Raw genomic sequence first — 5,497 nt, forward strand, 5'->3', positions numbered from 1 at the left:
TTATTAGGTTATAGCTTTCATATAAATTAACTTTCAATTTAGAGTTATAATAATTTTTGTTTAGGGTGTTAAATAAATTGAGGTTTTTGTTTCATATGTGTATGTAGTTAAAGAGAATAATTAATTAATGACAAATTAAAGAGAGTAATCATTAATTCTGCTAAGCCTACACAATTTATTAGCAATATTAAATAAAGAGACAATGATAATAATAAAGCCAAATATATCCAACTCACTAGATGAGATTTAAATAATTTTCCTAGAAAAATAACTGAGGGGAAAAAGCTAAATATCCAGAAGAAATTGATATATTTAAAAGCTGTCATGACAAGAAAAATCCAGGAATGAGAAGAATACATTTAACTCCAAACCACTAAATTCTTCTTCTTCTCCTTCTTCTCATTCTCCTCCTCCTCCTCCTCTTCCTCCTTCTTCTTCTTCTTCTCATTATTATTATTATTATTGTTATTTTGAGACAGATTCTCACTATGTCACCCTCAGTAGAGTGCTATCTACTCACAGCTCACAGCAATCTGAAACCCTTGGGCTTAAGCGATTCTCTTGCCTCAGCCTCCCAAGTAGCTGGGAATATAGGCACCTGCCACAATGCCTGGCTATTTTTTGTTGTAATTATCATTGTTGTTTAGTTGGCTCAGGCTGACTTCGAACCTGCCAACCCCAGTGTATGTGACTGGAACCCTAACCACTGAGCTACAAGTGCTGGGACTAAACCACGAAATTCTTAAAATAAACTACATGAAGAACAACTTAAGATAGTACCAAACAATAGTTTGGACAAAACACAAAAATATATCTAATTTTTTATAAAAATTTGAAGGATGAGAAGAAAGAGTAAGTGTTTGAAATTACTAGAGCACATGGGGGAAGATTATAAATGACAAGAAAAGTCAGAACAAGTTGTTACACAGTAAGGTTGACACTTCTAGTTAATGGTCTTGGAAATGATAATGTGAATAGTGTTAAATTGCAATTGTATATAAAAAGTAACTTTAAAAACTGGAAGATCTTTACATGGTGTGTCAAAACGATTTTGTATAAACTTACTTTTGTTTTTATGCTACATCTCTATACATTCTTTGTGGAGAAGAAAGGCATAAAATTCTGAAGATAAAATGATAAAACATTTCCAGAGAGTATTAAATATTTCTGCACTAAGGAAGAAACTCTATCACCAAAAAGTGCTCTAATTTGAAAGTGAACTCTGAGAACTTCAGAACAGACTTAAAAGTACCAGTATGATGGACAAAATTAAAATCAATGTGTGGAGGCAGGCTAATAGTGCTCCATACCTACAAAAAATAAGCACAAAGTTGGAAGAAATAAACTAGCAGGTTTATTTCCGATGGGGAAAAGAATCATAATAATTGGTTGATGGCCCCGATTATCAAAAACAACTTGACTTGAGATAATCACATGGAGAAAATAAAAATTTGCAAAAGCAGTGCTTAATTTTGAACTTTTAGAAAAGGATGCTCATATCTCATTGATAGAAATGTGGAATTTGGTATATGTTTAGAGAAGCCTCAGGATTATCAGACTACCAAAAGAAAGAAATTGTTAAATTCTGATGGTTCAAGACTTCAAGGTACAACACTATTTTTTAAGGAACTGATCAAACCTCAGGATCAAAGACAAAAAAGTATTTCAAAAGGATAATCTGAGGATAGGAATCTGGCTCATGCCTGTAATCCTAGCACTCTGATGGCTGGAGCTCAGGAGCTCCAGACCAGCTTGAGCAAAAATGAGATCCCCATCTCTACTAAAATTAGAAAAAATAGCCAGGCATTGTGGCAAGTGCCTGTAGTACCTACTAGCTACTCAGGAGGGTGAAGCCAGAGGATCTCTTGAATCCAGGAGTTTGAGGTTGCTGTGAGCTGTGATGTTATGGCACTGTACTCAGGACAACATAGTGAGACTAAAGCTCAAAAAATAAATAATATTTTCTGATCCAGATCTTCCTCCATAAAAGAAAAACTGTTTTTCCTGGCCCTCTTCACTTTAACAGTCTTTCCGGATCTGAAGATTTTAGAAGTCTTAAATTTATGACATAGTTAAAGTAATATCTTCAGAGATGGAGTCCAGTAGAAATGACGTGAAGATTCCCTTAATGCTCTCTATGTAGCTGAATGAACTCTCCAGTCTGGGAAGGAGGCAGCTGGCCAACCTTATTCTCCACCTGCTCATAGTTGGAGATCCACATTGTGAATAGGTCTCAAGATTACTTTTGTTCCCCTTCTTTCGGAATATATTTGTATACCTCCTTAGAGTATGTTTTTTCCTCAGTAATTAAACTATCTCCCAAACTCTGAATTTTGTTTGTGTTGTTAACTTTTAAAACAGACTTAAATCACTCTTGTTATTTTTTGTTATTATTGTTGTGGTGGTTTTGTTTGTTTGCTTTTTTTTTTTTTTTTTTTTTGGCCAGGGCTGAGTTTGAACCTGCAACCCTCAGCATGTGGGGCTGGTGCCTCTTTGTTTGCTTTTTGAGACAGAGTCTTACTCTGGTCAGCCTGGGTAGAGTACCATAGCATCATAGCTCACAGCAACCTCAAACTAACTCTTGAGTTCTAGCAATCTTTTTGCCTCACCCTCCAGAGTAGCTGGGACTACAGGATATTTTTAGAAATAGGGGTCTTGCTCTTGCTCAGGCTGGTCTGGAACTCCTGAGCTCAAGCAATCCACCTGCCTCTGCCTCCCAGAGTGTTAGGATTATAGGAGTGAGCTACTCTGCCTCACACATTAATCTAACCTTTTAATGTGTCTACTTCTGAAAATGTAGAACCACAAGAACATGTTTCATGTCTTGATAAAATAATTTTGAATTATGTCTACACAAATCAAAGTGTTATCAGTTTATAAAATCACTTAGGTGGAAGCTTAATAGAATTATGTGAACTTGTGGGTTAAATGTTCCTAGATAAAAAATTTCAGTAACCAAAAATGTTTAAAAAATATTTAGTATATTATGCCTAGAGTAAGGTGGAAAAATATCAGTTAACACCTGCAAATTTTTGGGCTGCAAGCCCTCAACAAAATACAGAAAGCCTGGTTCACTCTCAAGATAGATGGGAAAGTACTCACTGACTTCTTGCTTGACTAATTTCCCTGAGAAACAGACTGGGAGGTACTAAGTGTCCCCAGACTGACCTTTGAGAAATACTGGGTGGGGAAAGTACTGAAACAAACATATGTAGCTAACTAACCACAAAATTCTGCTTCTGTACAATGCTTGCTAATCTACCCAGATACACCTGGGTGGCCTGCATGCCAACCAGTATGCAGGCCAAGGCTTAAAAACCCGACCCCTGAAGCACTGAGGGCTGCTCTCAGAAGACCCCTGTTGGGACACTGACGCAGTCACCAGCTAGCTCTTCAATAAAAGGAATCCTCTGTAAATTCAACTTGTCTGGCAGTGTGGTTTTTGATAAACTCCTGGGCATAACATTTTAGAGGCCCCAGTGAGATCCTCCAGACCCGAGCACCATCAATCTTCATGTGGCCTCTTGGAAAGGGAAAGCCCATGATTCCTCTGAGGTGAGGCAGCCCCTGAAGTTCTAGGGCCCCTGGAGGACCCGGTCCCTTCAGGAGACTGGCTGACAATTATTCATAAATTGCCTGAGTCCACCTCCTGAAGTAAGCCATTTAAACATCTGTTTTTGGCTAATGTCTGCAGACATTTGTTGTTTATCATTGTTTGTGTAGTAGGGCCCTCAGAGACCTCCAAGGGAAGGCCAAAGGGACAGGAGCTTTGGAAAGAAACCCCAGGATGCAGGGCTATTGGCCTGTCAGGGGCTCTCAGGGGCATGTGTTGGTAGAGCAGCCCATCACTAGAAACATTGGGATACAGGTGGGGAGCCTCAGCCCTGTCAGAGACAGTAGGATGCTACTACCACTGAGACATTGGTGCTTTGGCCTCAGGTCTCAGAGAAGTTGGGACACAGAGGGCAGGTGACAAGGGACTGTGATTTCTAACCTTGAGGGTTGCCCCTGAGGTTGGTCTCATAAACCTGTAAGACAGGAAACTTGGACTCCCAGGCTATTGGCTTGTCAGATGTAGGAACCCTGGGTTGCCGAGCCATCAGCCTGTCAGGGGCTCCCAGAGACATGGGTCAATACCTGTCACTAGAAACACCTAGACACTGGTGGGGAGTCTCAGCCTCAGATGCACAATTTAGATTTATATAGTTTTGTTTATTTATGTTCTGTGTTGTTTGTCTAGTTACTATATTATAGTTTGTGCTTTCACTCTTTTCAGCATGGTTTCTTCTTCTTCCAAACTAGACTGCCCCCTAATCTGTCTCTTTGACCATTTCAAAGACATTTTTCCCAGAGAAAAGCAGACAAAAGCAATGAATATGGGGTAAAGTTCTCCAAAGGGTGCCTCAGAACCCTTTGTGAGACTCAAGTGGCCAGCCTTTAGTGTGGACTGGCTCCCTACAGGTTCCTTTGATCCTTTCTTATGCTGACAGGTTTGGAAAGCAGTCACCTAAAAGCCTGGTCATCCTGATGAGTTTCCTTACATTGATATATGCACTGAGCTGGTGAATAAACCCCCAGTTTAGGCCTGCACCTGTTGTCTCCACCTAGGAACTACAGTTTTAGTGACAAAGACCCCCTTCAAAGAGCCACCCCATCCTCCCAGCACCTGTGGAGGCAGAGGATCCTATACTTAACCTTCTGTCTTACCATCCTTGTAGCCCTTCAGTCCCTCCCATGGTCTCTCCCCTACATACGTGAGCAGAATCCTCGTATTGTCCCCCAGAGACCTCCTCCCCTGACTCCTCTACATCCCCACCTGTACCTGGCCTCTTCCCACTGCATGAAGCCCCAGGGGAAGGGGAACTTGTTTGTGTTCCCTTTACCAGAAGTGATCTTTATGAAAGAGTACAAATGTGGGTCTTGCATGACTGTGGGTCTGAACAGCAGTAATGGAAGAAGTTTCAAATGGCTAAGTGGAAAGCTCAGACTGCTCAGGTTAGAGAATAGGATAGAAAAAAGTTGAAATTTTATGCATGTGAGTTCTTGGAGACTAACTGAGACAGATAACAATATGTGGGGGTTTGCATCCACCTTCACAGGGCAAAATGATTGTGTGAGTGACCCCTATCTGTATCTCAGCTTTTATCCCATCTAGGAGGTGTCTGTGATTTATCTGAGAAAAGAAATGGGAAACATGAAGAAACCTACTCCTCTAGAAACTGTGATAAAGAATTTTGAAAAAAGAGTTTGTGGAAAACTACTGTAACTATGTCTCCAGAAAAATAGAGACATTTAAACAGAAATAACTCAAGACACTTATTATCCAGGAAATTATGGTTTCCTTTGAAATAAAATTAATTTTAAGCCTGTTATTAAAATCCAAATGTTTAAAAATTATGAAACTGCCACTTCTGTAATAGTTCTAAGATTACTAGATTCAACTGTGAGCTTATCTAGAGAATGTGAGCTGGAGGGCACAGCCCACTTGTGCCTAAAG

This window comes from Otolemur garnettii, unplaced genomic scaffold (assembly GCF_000181295.1).
Source record: "Otolemur garnettii isolate 467f Iridium unplaced genomic scaffold, OtoGar3 scaffold00253, whole genome shotgun sequence".
NCBI classification, from domain to species: domain Eukaryota; kingdom Metazoa; phylum Chordata; class Mammalia; order Primates; family Galagidae; genus Otolemur; species Otolemur garnettii.